The following is a 15,988-nucleotide window of genomic DNA, read 5'->3' as shown; positions in this document are numbered from 1 at the left end:
AAGCGGTCACTTAAAAGCTGATTTATATTTCTATGTCGTATATTTACAACTCATCGTCCATAAGAAGGAAAACATTTGTTTTATTTTGAAATAAGTGACGGCGTAAGGCCAGCTTAACCGACAACAAGAACAGCAACCTTAATAGGAAAGCCTGTGGCATGAACACAGGATTATTATTATTATTATTATCATTATTATTATTATTATTATTATTATTATTATTATTATTATTATTATTATTATTATTATTATTATTATTATTATTATAAGCAGTAGTAATAGTAGTGATCATAACCAGAAAAATGTTAGAATGAGAAAGAGCGAGTGTCAAAATGAAGAAAGTCACATGGATGATTATGACCTTACATAAAGGAACACGCGGTATCAAAGGGGTCCCCATAAATACCCTTTTTTCCTTATCTGCTCTCGGTTTCAGGGTACTTTCTGATAACAGGACCTATAGTTAGAAGCACTTCTGTGTGAGGGCACATGAGTACGTGTCGACATCCGTTGAGTATGGCATTTCCTTATCGTTTTTTTTTTTTTTTTTTTTGTACAAGGGAAAGAGCCATGCCTATTGCGTTGTATTGTTCGACCATACGTGCATACATACATAATACATCTACATGCATGCATACATACATACATATATATAGATATATATGTTTGTATGTATGTACGTATGTATATGTATGTATATATATACTGAATCACGAAAATTTGGAACGTAATGTATAGGTATATAAATATTCATGATGGCTCTGTACACTATCAAATAATTGTCTGCTCTGTGCCCACATAGGGCTGAAGGCATTAAGAGCATTTCGATATGCGTTCATGCAATGTATGAAAGAAGTTGTACAGAAGTGTGGCAATAGTTTCTAATTTTGTTCATTTAGCATCAGTATGGTGTCTGTATACATACTGAATCGACGCATGTGCAAACGCAAGCGGCCAAGTTTAATTATAAGAGGTGTTACCTTGGATATCCATTGTTGCATATAGTTAATGTCTATATACCTTCCGTGGATGCGTATATATGTGTATGTACTTAAACAGAGAGGTAATTCCGTAAATTTTTTTTCACGAAGGGATACATGAAAGTGAATATTTTCAAAACCTGCCTAATGTAATGCAAGTCAAGCCCGATATTTTCTGTTTATGTTTTATATCCTCGCGAGAATCTTTTTCGTATTAGAGTTCAGTGACATTTCCTGAGAGTATATGAGAAAAGTATTACACAGGAAGCGATCATATATAAAAATTATATTCCTCTTGGGATTCCATGCCGGAGAAATATTTGTTTTTTCGATATAAATTAAATGGCGTGAGCCTCCGTATTAAGGATAATATTCTGTATAATAAAATATTTCTGCTTATTATGAGAAAATCTGGCTGTAGTTTCATGTAAGTAAAGCCGTTACACAACCATGTTCAACTAGTTATCTCGAGAAAATTCAGTCTATGGCAACAGCGTGAGATAGGAGCGAGCCTTCTCGTGTATATAAGAGAGCTCGGCATGACATTCGCTACCACTCAAGACTCTGCCACCGTCAGACACAGACGAGTCCACAGATCTCAGATCGAGATTTGCATTCACTACCTGTCAGCCACAGTCACTGTCAAGAATTAACCTGACACACCTGCAGGACACCTGAACTTCAGACCATCCTCTTCACCAGTAACTGCTAGAAGAATTTTGAGTCAACGCTTTTGACAGCTGCAAGTTTTCGATTTCTGGTTTTGATATTCGAAATGGAATCCGTTCAGAAGAACATCGATGTCAGCATTCTCTTAGCTCCTGTTGTGTTCGCCGTTTATCTGTTGGTGGCCCTCGAAAGCTACATTGTGGAAACCTCCGCCTTCACCTACGTCTTTCAGATGTAAGGCGTTTTTCCGTGTTGGAATTCATGCTTAGTTGTACTACTCACTACCGTGGCAACTCATTGAGTAACTGGAAAAACATCGAGATTTGGCTACAAAGACACCGAGTATCAATTTTATAAAGGAAAGAAAACGAGGTTCATCTATTCGAAGAAGAGGCAGTCTCCCAAGTCATTATAGCTTGAAATTTGTTATACCTGGATTTCGCTTCCCAGACGAATGAGATGGCGGCTTTTGTGAACTTCAAATCGAATGCAGAAAGTGCATCTTCCTGTCCCGACAGAATGTCTGCAGCCACTTCCAAAGATCTTCCGGGATATCAGAGAAGAAAATCATCTACACCTGTTGACCTTCCAACTCCTCTGACGTCCAATTCCTTCGGCTGTTCTCAAGAATTCCTGGGATCGGGAATGGCGTCTCGCATAGAGGATCTGAGCGACTTACTGCATATGGGTGGGACGACCTCTCACTCTCAGGAAGTCGTGGAGCGGATACGACCTCTCATGTTTCTGCTGCTGATCATTGTCCCTTTGCTTTCACTGGAAGTCATGCTCACTGAAGAAGTCTCATTTCATTACATACTCCAAATGTAATTCAGATGTCAGTAAGATGCTGCTCTGTCACTGTGTTCATTAACGTTTGTTACGTAACTTTACTTATTTATAAAAAGATGATTTATTTTTATACTTTGACACATTTTATTATATGAAATAAAACTGACAATGCATGTGAATCTTTTCATATATTTCCTTTGTTACATTCATGCCTGTTACTTGTATGAGAAAAGATCCTTTAAACAAGTTGGACCAGAAAAAATGCCTTAATTAGTATTCACGTGGAAAAACAAGGAAAGAAAATGGTAATGAATCCGAACCGACTTTATAAACAGAAATGTTCTTTATCAAAGACTAGAGGTATCTTATCACGTAGAAACTGTTGACAGCAGTTAGCAAATAACACCTAGTGGTGTGTGACTCGTAAAAGAGTGAAAGCTAACGAAGAGAGTTGGAGAGAGGGAAGACCTCAAAAGATTCAAGGCATTGGCATCCATTAGTACACGAGTCTGAAAACCGCAAAAGCAGTTAGTTCAACGCACGTTTGTAATAGAGAAAGAATAAAGAGGAACTGAATACATACATACACACATATGTGTATATACATGTGTGTGTGTGTACGTATTGTAGAGAGAGAGACAACTACACGAAATAAGATTAATTGCCAGTCACAAAAATATAATTATTCAAGAAACCAATATAAGGAAGCTACCTATCTTGCTTGTCAAGGAAATGGTTACTTTTAATGCTTTCATTCCTAATAATTTTTCGAAACGTTGTACAGGTGTGTATACGTCGTGATCGGAGATTCAGCGCTTCAATTTGGGAAGGAACCAGACTCCAGGTGGAGTGGTGTTAGACCACGATACTCTCTCTCTCTCTCTCTCTCTCTCTCTCCTCTCTCTCTCTCTCTCTCTCTCTCTCTCTCTCTCATAAAAGAGCGGAGGTCTGCATGGTCACCAGGAAGTCTGTTACTATTACTTCCATAGCAATGGCTTTGTTCTGACACTGGCAATATTATTCAATGAATGGATAAGTGGCACTGCATTAGAACTATTCATATAGATAAAAATATTCTGTTTACATGTTTCTGAGATCACCAGTGGAGTAAAGAGTCTAATTGGTATCATATTAAGTTACTTATATTCTTGTATTCAAAAACAAATTCGGTTAGGTGAGTAATGTTTGAGATGGACATTTCGATAATTAGGTCTTGGATTACAACTCCGGGAATGAAAAAAAAAAGTCAAAACCAAGCTCCTTGAGTCATGTTTTGTAATTATAATTAGTTTCAATGATTAAAATGTGGGTCACCTCTGTCTGCTCTAATATCGTTTCAATAACTAGGTTGCTGTCTAGACCAGACATCTTTCTGATTCAACGAGGTCATCATGAGGACATTCATCAAAGCTTTTTTTTTTTTTTTTTTTTTTTTTTTTTTTTTACTAATTCTGTATCCTTTCAGGACATCTAGTGAGGTGAAAAAAAAATATATATATTTCCGGACTTATCTGGTTTACTGAGCTTGGTCGGTGTTATCTTCACCTAAGCATTTGTATATTTTTTTCAAGCATCTTTTTTTGGAGGGTTGTTCACGTTCATTTTGGGAGTTTTTTTTATGTGACAATTCATTCAGATCATTCGTTTTTCTATTATATAAACTTCTATGAAAGTGTTTAATTTTTTTTATTTTAGTTTATTACATTATACTATACGTGTAGTTTGCATGACGCAAAATTTCCGTCTTATGTCTTTTTCCTTTTGACAGGGCAGTAAAACTTATTATATTGCCCACATGCAAATGATAATTGTGATTTATTGAATGAGGGGTAACTTTTCAAAATGTGAAGTTACTGTGCTTGTTAAGATGAAGATGATTTCACATTCAGGTTTCGGATTAGATGGAAGGTTTGGTAAAATACATTGTATCACTGCATACTTTTATTTCTTATATGCATGTCAGAGGTACAAAAATAATATTTTATGTAAGAAAATAACTTAAATATAGGTTTGACTAGATTGTGAAGAGCATTGAAGCTACTTCTGGTTACATTTGGAAAATGTACTTAAATGCTAGCGATTCCGTGACGAATCTCTCGAAGAGCAAAATCAATATAGCTATTAAAGAAAAAATGATAAATGGTTTTAGGATGTCGAAGCCTTTTAAGGTTGTCCATTGTTGTGTTCTTAACCAAGTGAACAGGGAATCGCCTTCCCCGACTATGTTGCCACTGGCATCCACCATCTTGGCATCACCAAGTTGGTAAGATGGATGGAAAGGGTTAAGTGAAGAATCGGCTGGCGCTGTTTTCGTCCTTTTAGCTCTTGTCACCTCGAAGTCCTGAAGTGCTACGGGGCATCTGCAAGTCGAGATGGAAGAATACGATGACATTGTGCTGTTAGACGTCTCGGAGCTGGCAAAGGCTTCCATAGCTGTCTGCTGGGTGGAATCTCGGTGCAGAGTCACTTGTTCTGTTACACTGAAGTTGATTTTCATGAAGAGGAGGGTCTTCTCGAAGACAAAATGACTGGACACTTTTACTTAGAGAAAGTCACCTTTTCTATCCTGCTGAAAGAGGGATAAATTGTTCACTTTGAAGGAGGTACTTAAAGTCCCAGAAGGTGATTGCTCATAAAACAACACTTGGCGAAAAATGAGTAGAGTCAAAGTGAGGTTTCTACATCTGGAAAACGTAGTTGAAAGCAGTAGTTTCGGCCAAGTAACTCTCGAATGAAACCATGAGGTAGACAGCGATGACAACTGGGGCCAAGAGGATGCTGGTATCAACGTTCTTGTTGAGGAAATCCATGTCGACTAGTTGAATAATGTCCAGATTATCTTAGCAAGGCTTACGGGCTGTAGCTCAGATGATGTTGCAGTATTCCTCCCTTTTCTTGGACAGCTTTCAGTAGAACTTCAGTTGCAAAGTTAACGCTCCAGGTAGCGAAGGGGAACAAGCCTCAGAGTTTGGTAGAACAAGACTAAGTCAAGGATCTTGTTAGTCCAAGAAGATTAGCTTAGAATGATGTGAAGCCTTCCCGAACCGCCTGTTTTATACCAAACGTCAGCCGCAGCCGCTATCAGTGTAGCACTCAAGCTGCCAGATGCTAGTTAACTAAAGCGATTCATTTTTCATGGCTGCCATGAAAAGTTAAAAGAACTGGACAAGTTTACGTAACTGGAAGTTTTTCACGCACGTATTTGGAATTTGGACTTTATGAAATGAGTCACCCATTCACCTGTAGCTACTTAGGTACTTTGAATGCCTAGGATAATATCTTCATTTCATTAGCCTCGTTTTTATGCATACTGCCGCTGCTCACGTGGCCTTGATGTTAAGGGTTAAATGATGGACTTGGATAACTGGGTATGGTTATGCAAGTCACATTTTTATTTTGTTATTTTTTTTTTTTTTTTTTGTCATAGTGGGTACGGTTAAATGCACCAACGGTGACTTTATTGAGTACCCATTGAATTAACCATAACCTTACCCACAGATTCATACTTGAATGCAGCATTAATTTACCTAATTATTATCAAGGGTAAATATTTTTTGTGGAGTGCTGAGATGTCCGTTATTAAATAGCAACCTATGGAATTTATGGATAAGGCATCACCCCCACAGCATTTTCCCCTCCTTATTCCGGGTGACATTAAAGTTTGAGAGAGACCTCCTTATTTATATCTGAAAAACAACTGGTAGGAATTTCAGTTGGATTTAGATCTCATTATGTTCATCACAGTTTAATCAAAAGATACACTTTAAGTGAAGCGTTGACATGAAACTTTATTAAGTGCATTGATGAAACAGCAGTGAAATTTTGTACTAATTCTGTGTCAAAATGTGTTAGAAATAACTCCTCTGTCTTTTTCTTTTCAGCTGCACGTAGAGACGTTCTAGTGACAGTGTCTTCCGTTCAATTCTGATTGCTGTAGCTGTAACAGATCTACATGTAAGTTGTTAAGCATTGTTGAAATAACTGTCCCTTTCACACATACACACACACAGAGTTCAAAGAAAATGAAGTCATTTTATTTTTTATCAGAGTACTTAAAAACTTAAACCTACATCATCAGTGTCGGCAATTTTTTGTTCTTTTTTTCAAGTCGGAAATACCTTGTCATACGGCATGAACATGCTTCATAATGGTAACGGAATTTCTTCTTAGAGTCATTACGAGGACTGCTTAATTTGTTGGATGAGTCGAAATGTATGAATTATTGGCAGATGAAAAAGTGAAAGGAAAAAGGGGACAATCATGAACAGTGAACCAAGACGTAAGACAGGAAATTCAAAGACCTTTTTCAGAACCTTAGTTTGAATTGAGAACCCAGTGAAGTCATAAGAGTAAAAAGGGTTAAAAACACAGGACCATGATAACTATGGGAAAAGGTTTGCAGGTGGTCTGGTCTTGCGAAATGTATGAAGGAGCATAAGATGGCTCCTTTTACATGAAATGCAATTTGTTGTGCCATTTTGTAAGCGTAATACCGTCACGGACGTCTATTGGTATCATTGAATGTGAAGTGGGTTACAGTAATGTTTTAAAGTGATCGTGGCATAGATCAGTATTCTCTTCTTAACTCGTCTCTGTAACTATGTCTCTTTCTACTCGTTCATTAAAAGGAAAGTGAATCGTGGCTCTATATTTTTGAAGTATTTATAAATCTCAATGAAAATGGCTCTTTTCTTACACAAGCAGATATGATTTGCAGTTTATGTACTAGCTGGTAGCTCTGAATCAGAAAGAAAACAGGAGAGCGAGAGAAAAAGAAAGATCCGAATGAATTTTCGTCTGAAAATTTTGGCAGGAAAAGAGGAAGTTGGTTAGGTGGGGTGGAAAATGTGTTCAAACGGAAGGGTTTAATATCCCGGAAACCCCAGGAAAGAGAGGAAGCTGTCAAAGCTAATTAAGAAATAACTGTGGCTTCGGCTGCTGTCTTTTTACTTCTTGTTTTTGCTTTACGTTAGAGCCACCCATTCTAGGTTACTTGCATGTAAGCGTGTTTCTTTCTGTTCAAGTATTTCCACGTAGCCTCGCACATGTGATGAGAGGCGTTGTCAGCTCATAGCCCCATTTCTTTTCAGTTTTCCTCTAGGCCCTATCTAAATATAGTATCTTATCACGCGTCCTAATTTTATGGGGATGCAAGGAAGATAAATAAGGTGAGTCTATGGTGATAAAGAGGAACAAACGATATCAGTATTACCGTTCAGTCTTCGGCAATGTTTGTTAGATGAATGTACCCTAAGTGGTTTCTTATTATTATTTTTGATAAGCTAGAGAGGAGGGTTAGTCCTAATGTCTTTATCAAGGAGGAAGGTTAATTATATAGGGTTCTATGGCTGCAGGTTCTAATTTTAGAGGCAGATAAGAGAACAAATGTTAGGGTATGTTGTGTTCGCACGTACCCTCTTTCTACCCATACTATCACACTCGGTTATTATTAAAGAGGTTTCAGATTGTGTTTGACTGAATCATCCATAAGTAATAAGTTGGGAATTAAGTTCCATACAGAGCACGTCTGTTGAATTATGCGTGTACTCACGTATACAGTTCTGTGTTTTGCACACAACTACTAATATTTATGTGCATGTATGAATGTATTCATAAATTTAACCTGCTTGGTGAAGCAGTAGTCTTTCCAGTCTTTGACGAAGCTAACGAAGAAAAAGTGGATTTCGACGTCCCAGCCTGATGCTTTTACGATTGAAAAGCCGTTAATTTCATTCTGAAACGCAGATCGTTGAGTTTATATTTTCTTAACCGTTAGAATCTTAATATTACTTTAATATTTTTTATGTAAATTACTCTTATACATTGATTGCAGGCAAAGATGATCTGTTATTTACATGTCAACGTGGAAAATCTGTAGTCTTACAGTACGGTGCTATTCTTTAGATAGTATTCAAAACCCTTGGCCTACAGAAATTTGATGACGCAGCAAATATAAGTAATAAATCCCAGTCTTAGCGCGCGTATTTCAAGTCACCTTGAGTAAGTTTCATCCTCATCCTTTAAAACAAACTTCAAGTTGTCCAGGTGTCTCGCCATACTTGTTCGGTTGCCAGACCTGAAAATGAAAATAGTTGGGCTTACCAATCTTTGAGGGTAAGAAAAAACCAAGGGGAGAAAAAAAAGCAATAAAAGTTTGGCTGATTGTATCAGAGGGAAAAAAAAAACAGGAAAAGAAAAATAGCCGACCATTCCAAAAGACTGGATTAGGTGTTGCCAGTCAACGCTTTTTATGAAACCACTGTGGAATTTCCTGTGGCCATAAGTAATCGATGCCCCCACCATTTTCATGAGCGACGAATAAAATCCCCTGTGGCTTTAAGCTAAGCTCCACATCATTCTTGAGTTAGTTTCAGTCTTACGTAACAGTGACCGTTTTAAGGGAGTCATTTATGGAACCATTATTTTCTTAGGAGGACAGCGTTAATAAATGACATCCCTCCCCCCTCATACCCATTGTCAGTATTTGTAGTTTGTGCATTTATTTTGTGGTCAACACGGCAGACAAGAAGCAGGGAATGACACACCTTTTTGTATAACCTAGACTAAAACGCAGAACTAAATTTCAATTGATTGCAAGAGCCATTTTTGACACTTGCTTTTTCGTTTACTTTTTGAGCGCTCGAATTGCTTGCTAACAACGTGTACTGCTTGAACATTGAAGAGGGCACTGGAATCAAGATCTAGGAAATGAAAACCGTTAGCTGGGCCTCATGTTTCATAGAAAATTAGATAAGGGAAAGGAACTGGTAGAAAATAATCATTACATTCAGGGTTCGTCGTTTACCCTAGTGATATGAAATTTCGAGCAGAACTTGCTTAAAAGTTTCTAAAATAGGGCGGCACAATACCCTTATCATATGGGTACACGAGAGAAAGCCGTATCACATCCTATATATAGAAGCCGTCAGAATGTCCATTGTTAAGACCATACACTTAGGGTACGTTTACTCTGGTAATCTATCCGTGTACTAACGTATCCTGTCCCCCTCCCCCCCTGCCCTTCTGCTCCGTCTGTTTTCATCCTACAAAACCTCACGTCCCTATACGAATTGACGTAAGATCTCGAACTCCAGATTTTATGTAATGTAATATTAATCCGAAGTAAGATTTTTATTCAGCTGTTCAATAAAAAGTCTCCCTTCCTTATACAACTCGCTGACTCTTCCAAGTTTTTCAAGCCATGTCATTCTCAGCCTATTTACTAGGAGCTTGTTCGCCATCACCATAGAATTTTATACAGTGTCCCATCAGGATTTGTGGTAATTTTGGACTGTGGCTTCATAAATGTGTTTCATATATGATAAGTGGATGGAACTGGCCCGAAATGCAATAATTTTAAAGTAAAGGAAGGATGGGAGTTTGTTTGGTAACCGGAGATTGTTATTGTAGACTAATATGGTGGATTTTTATGAATTATTTTTCGAAATCGTACAAGCGAACACATAAATAACAGAGCGTTATTCTTACTGCACCTGCTGTCTTGGTAAGAACGAATTTAACTGCACGCACCCGCAAGCCTTTAAATGATTTCGAGATATTAAAGATACGAAGCAAAATAGCTATATCATTCGTTCCGCAACAGTTGTTGTAGGGAACGCGTATTCAATTAGAGAGAGAGAGAGAGAGAGAGAGAGAGAGAGCACTCTTATCTCTACTGGCTATGTATCTCAAGGGTAGAGGGAACGACGCATCATCCTCATCTGTTACCATAGACTGATAAAAAAAACTGCCCTACCAATAACACCGCAAGATAAGGCGCCTCGACTAACCAACTGTTTTCCCCCGTTCGTGACCGTGATAACCGGCGTGGAATCGTCGGCGATGAGTGGTTCTTCATTCTAGTACTCATGACGACGAGAAATGCCCCCGTTTAAAGGTCAAGGTGCTGATGGTAGAGTACACTAGTGCATAAAAATGGACTCAACACTGATAGGCATCCTTTGGGTACACCGGTTGAAGAATTCCGCAAGGTTATTTTTGGGAAACATGAATTGAATACCATTCTAGTCAGTGACGACTGTGCGCTGTTTTAGGGAGCCTTTGATCGATTGCAATTCATGGCGGATTTCCTTCTCACACGCATAGAAACGAATGCATACTTTTAGCATGTACATGCGTTTCTCAAGTGTGTCTAAGTACATCTGTTATATGCAGCGAACACTTTTGATTACGCAACCCCCCTCCCGAGCTCACACACACACACACACACACACACACACACACACACACACATATATATATATATATATATATATATATATATATATATATATATATATATGAATAACTTGATCACGAAGTATATAAAACGTGATGCTATGTATAAATAAAGGTTTATGCTCACAACCGGGAGATCTGGGGTTCGATTCCCCGGCGGGGAGAAACGGATGGGCTCGTTTCTTCACACCCAAAGCCTCTGTCCACCTAGCAGTAGAATTAGGGACCCAATGTTAGTCGACTGTTGTGGGTTGCTTCTGGGGTGGTACTGTGTCCTGATTCAGCTGAAAAATTAGTAAGATGTCCTGTATGGGAATCACTGATCTAGACCAATATGGTCAAAACCAAAGCTCTATTGACTCTGTGCTAGAATATTTAAGTAATGAACTTGTATTGCATGAATTGCCTATGTCCGTCAGTCACATAATTTCATTGATTAAGTTATGTATTTGTGATTGCAGATTTATTTTTAATGGAGAATATTACCAACAAATATTTGGTATGGCCATGGGTAACCCTTTATCACCTCTCCTTTCAAACTTATACATGGAATTTTTTGAAAGACAACACCTCCCGAATATCACACTTGTCCCCTTAAAATGGTGCAGATATGTAGATGACATCTTAGTAGTCTTACCTGTTGGTATCGATGTAAATGATTTATTGTCTAAATTGAATAATTTAGTGCCATCCATAAAATTCACTGTTGAAATTGAAAATAACAATGTCATCCCTTTCCTAAATGAATTAATACATAGAGAATCTTTCCAATGTAAATTCAGTATTTATAGAAAACCCACAAATAATTTAACATATGTACATTTATATTCTGGCCACCATCTTAATATTAAAATTTCAATTTTTTCTTCTATGTTCCTACGTGCTTTGCGTATCACGAGTCCACAATATTTTGACCAAGAAATAGAATACATAAAAAAGATAGGAAACGATCTCTGCTACCCACCTCATTTAATTGATTTATGTTATCAAAAAGCTCACAAAAAGTTTTTATGTGTTGCTATTAATGAAATAAAATGCCTAAAAATGTACTTAGCTTGCCTTACTATCGTGGATTTGAAACCATAAAATCAATATTTAAATCGTTTAATGTTAATGTAGTGTTCTCTTATAACAATACCATTAAAGATATGCTAATTAAGAATAGTCCCGTAACAAATAACAACATCGTTTACAAAACTCCTTGTAAGGATTGCCCATCGTTTTACGTTGGTCAGTCAAGTAAAAATTTATGTGTACGTATTAAGCAGCATATGTTAGAACAGCCCAGACTTCAAATGCACTGTTTATCTATCTGAGTGAAAAATCTCATTGTATTAATTGGGGTGATACCTTTGTAATTGCTAGATCTAATGATTATGTTTCAAGAAATTTACTGGAATCAGCAATTATACAAATCACTAATGAAAACAACCTAAATCTTAGTTCGGGATTGTACCATTTGGACCCGTATATTTGTAAAATGTTTATGAAGTACCTTAAAATAAATGAACTACTAATAAATTATTCCCACATGTGTATAGTTATTATTTCTCTCTCTCTCTCTCTCTCTCTCTCTCTCTCTCTCTCTCTCTCTCTCTCTTGCTCGATATATTTATATTCTTTTTTCCGTCTTTTCATTAATTTTTTGGGGAATATTTTTTGTAAATTTCATGGCAATAAGATATATATGCCTCCATGTTTTTTCAAAATGTATTGTTTTCTGGATGAATCATCTGTTGACCACGTGTGTATCCTCCAAGGTGTGGCTGCCTAAAAATTCGCTTATACTGCCCTCAGGCGTTTCCTCGTTTCTGTAGAGTGAAATCGACCTTATTGCTAATCTTGTAGTGTCAGTTTGGATATTAAGCCTACTTTGACTATGTTTTTCCTCTGAAGATCAGTTGTGCCTGAGTAAAGGGTCGCACTAGACCGAAAGTGCTTGGCTATCTCGCTTTTTCAATTTTTTCCTTCGTGGCAAAAACCTTTATATATATATATATATATATATATATATATATATATATCTATATATCATATATAATATATATATAATAATATTATATTATATATATTATTAATAATTATAATGCATGTACTGTAGAGAGATAGATGTGTGTATACACGTGCGGGCAATTTCATTTACATATGGTTGTGCATGTAAGTGTTCTTGACTTTCTGATGCGTCCATTTCTGAAGAAAAAAAAAATCAGAAACTGGTGCGATACAATGATCGCTTGTCATCGCCAAAATCACGTAAACAGAGTACATACGTATAGGGAGAAGAGAGGTGTGGATTGACCTTCAGTGGAAGTATCGGGATCCATCATTTATTCCATGAACCCAGAGTCAAATTGTTTCACGATCTTTCCAAGGCACAAAATGTGGAAAAATATTGTTGAACGGTATGATGATTTAGCATCTTCATGTTTGAATTGCTTATCAAATAAGGAAGTGTTTCAGAAAAATTAATTCTGGAGTGCTTTGCACAGAAAAACTGAAGCAAAAAGCTTGTAGCCTTTATCTGGTTACAAAAAACCCACGTGCAGTAAGTCTTTGGAGCAGAGGTCAGGGAAGTAAACTGGAAAAGTGTTCATTATTGTGCTTCTTAAAGAAGAAAAAGTAACGTTTGTATTTCTCATGGAGAGAGAGAGAGAGAGAGAGAGAGAGAGAGAGAGAGAGAGAGAGAGAGAGAGAGAGAGAGAGAGAGAAAGGCGAAATCTTGACATGGTTTCTGTGTCACATGGACGGACGGTGCCGTTGACATGATCAACGGAAATGCGGGCGCTCAATGCCCTGAGTAACAGTGCAACTAGGCTCATAGGGCACTGGGTATGAACCCAGTCATCTTTGCTTGCCCTTGGTTTTTTTTCTTTTCATTTTGTCTCCTGAGTAGCCACGGGTCCTGTAGAAATTCTTCTTTGCTTTTCCCGTCATTCATTTGTTGTGAAATAATGAGGTGGGAGACTTTTTTCGGGATTGTAATTGATAACGATTCCAAGGTGACGTCCCCCTTTTTCGAGTTTTGTCTCCTTATATATACTCTCAAATGTACCTGGTTCTCTGCGTCGCGTTTTTGCGTTTCTTGTTGCAGTTGTTCTATATTTTGATGCGTCTTACTTCCTTTATGATTATGCTTGTTCAATTTTCTTTTCATTCTTGATTTGTTTTTATTCCTTTCATTAAATATTATTTCCCTTAATTTACAAATTTTGTGGTCGTGTTCAGTGTAGCTACTGATAGGTGCGTTATATATAAGGACTTTCATTGCAGGTCATGCTTAGTCTCTTCCAGGTTAAAATGATCTGCCCAAATTCAGTAGAAAGAGTGGAGCCTAATTCTGGAGGAATCGGTTTGGCCTCTACTTTCAATACTTATGTTTGCACGAAGTATTTTCAGCGAAGATTTATAGAATTATTTTACTGCTTTCCAACAGACATCATAAGACACACTCTTAAGTTCGTACAGAGAGTGTTGCTGTGCATACCACCTCCGTAATATATATTTATTTCGTGAGATTTTGTAGTGATAGAGATCCTTTCTGGCTGGTGAAATGATTTCTCGTTATTCTTGCAAGATGACAGACGGGTAGATTTCACAGGGGATCCTTCTTGTATTGACTGCAATTTTAGTTGGGAAATATTTCATACATTTTGTCGCTCTGATATCTGAAAGTTCTTACTATCGTGCATTTGGGAATTTTCGTTTAGAGACGTCTCTGTACCCGGCTTTTTTTTTTTTTTTTTTTTTTTTTTTTTTTAATCAGAAGACATGCACGATTGTATGATGTTTTATGAACTTGTATGTGAGAAGACAAGAAGATTAGAGACGTCAAGACATACCAAGGCGAAACTAGGGTACGTTGACAACTGAGGAAAATTAACTGCAATTATCCAATCGTCCTTCAGATCATTTTTGTCCATCGAAGAGGGCTGGCTGGGATCAAGTTAAAGTGGTATCTTTTTGTGCGACTTCTGATTTTGAAAGGAATTCGTCGAAACTGCGAGGAAAGAGTGAGGGAAATGTGAAGAATGTTTATAGATATTTGGATAAAATCAAAAATTTTTTTTTTTTTTTTTATTAAAAGGATTCGTGACATTTTACAAAATTAGAACAAAATTTGGTAATTGAAATGAGGAGTAAAAACAACAATAAAATATCAGAGAGAGAGAGAGAGAGAGAGAGAGAGAGAGATAGAGAGAGAGAGAGAGAGAGAGAGAGAGAGAGAGTATAAATGATACTCCCATAACCTGGGATGTAAAGATTCCCCATGGAGATTGGCTCTTGAAATCAATCACTGCACTGTGCTTATGTTGTGTAGGTGAATGCATTCCGTACAGGAAACTGCAGCCTATCTAACCATAACGAGCGAAAACCGGTCAAATTTTTGTCTGCATCCTTTGTCATTTTATTATTTATTTGTTCTGAAATTGCATTGAGATGAGGTTCTGTTCAAGACCGTCTCTTTTCTCCAGACATTATGCCTTGCATAATTACTCAATACTTAATAGTAATGATGTTGAATTTATGAGATGCCAATGATTGACATAAACCTGGGATATTATGAAGATAATTGTATCTACAAGCAATAAAAAAAAAAAGATGAAGATAGAGTTCGCATGACCATGCCATATTTTATCGACATGTTTAGAAAAAGACGCTTGTCTGTGTTGACATTGAAAGATGTGTCGCGCTGAAGAAATGTCTGTAACGTGACTTTTATATTGAGAACGGCAGTGATACCCGAGACCATAGAATTTGATCCCCTTTACACGATAAGTCTCTGTCGCTCTTCTTTCACCCTCCTCCCCCCCCCCTCCCCCCCCCCCACCCTCTCTCTCTTCTCTCTCTCTCTCTTCTCTCTCTCTCTCGCTCTCTCTCTCCTCTTGTGGCATGTTAGAGCTCTCTTCAATCATGTGGTCTCAGTGTCTTGCATAAGACGGTTTATCATGTTCCTAGGTTACAGTATTCACATCCTATATTTTGTTTCTTCACAATTGCCCGAAGTCAAAAGTCAGTTAGCTCTCTCTCTCTCTCTCTCTCTCTCTCTCTCTCTCTCTCTCATCTCCTCTCTCTCTCTATATATATATATATAGATATATATATATATATATATATATAGAGAGAAGATTAGAGAGAGAGAGAGAGAGAGAGAGAGAGAGAGAGAGAGAGAGATAGGTATGTCCATGCAGAATATGTGTAAAGCTTGTAAGTTGTCATTGGGAGTTCAATCAATTTTCCAAATTATCATTAAGTCGGTGATTGTTCAAAATTTTTTAATTTCTTGCTCTCATCTTGGCCACCTTTGTTTCTGT

At 37.3% G+C, this 15,988-nt stretch overlaps 1 protein-coding gene across 5 annotated transcripts in view; it reads left to right on the top strand.

Annotated features, from left to right (window-relative positions):
- LOC135217968 (rho GTPase-activating protein conundrum-like) overlaps positions 1-15,988 on the top strand; it is a 355,231-nt gene that overhangs the window by 301,087 nt on the left and 38,156 nt on the right. For all 5 annotated transcript variants that reach the window (XM_064254091.1, XM_064254087.1, XM_064254088.1 and 2 more), the window contains one exon: positions 6,320-6,392. The gene's annotated coding sequence lies outside the window, so the exon portion shown is untranslated. The remainder of the gene's footprint in view (positions 1-6,319; positions 6,393-15,988) is intronic.

Source organism: Macrobrachium nipponense, chromosome 9, assembly GCF_015104395.2.
Source record: "Macrobrachium nipponense isolate FS-2020 chromosome 9, ASM1510439v2, whole genome shotgun sequence".
In the NCBI taxonomy this organism is placed as follows: Eukaryota; Metazoa; Arthropoda; class Malacostraca; order Decapoda; family Palaemonidae; genus Macrobrachium; species Macrobrachium nipponense.
Note: the sequence above shows the minus strand (reverse complement) of the source record. Positions and strands in the feature narration are given on the sequence as shown.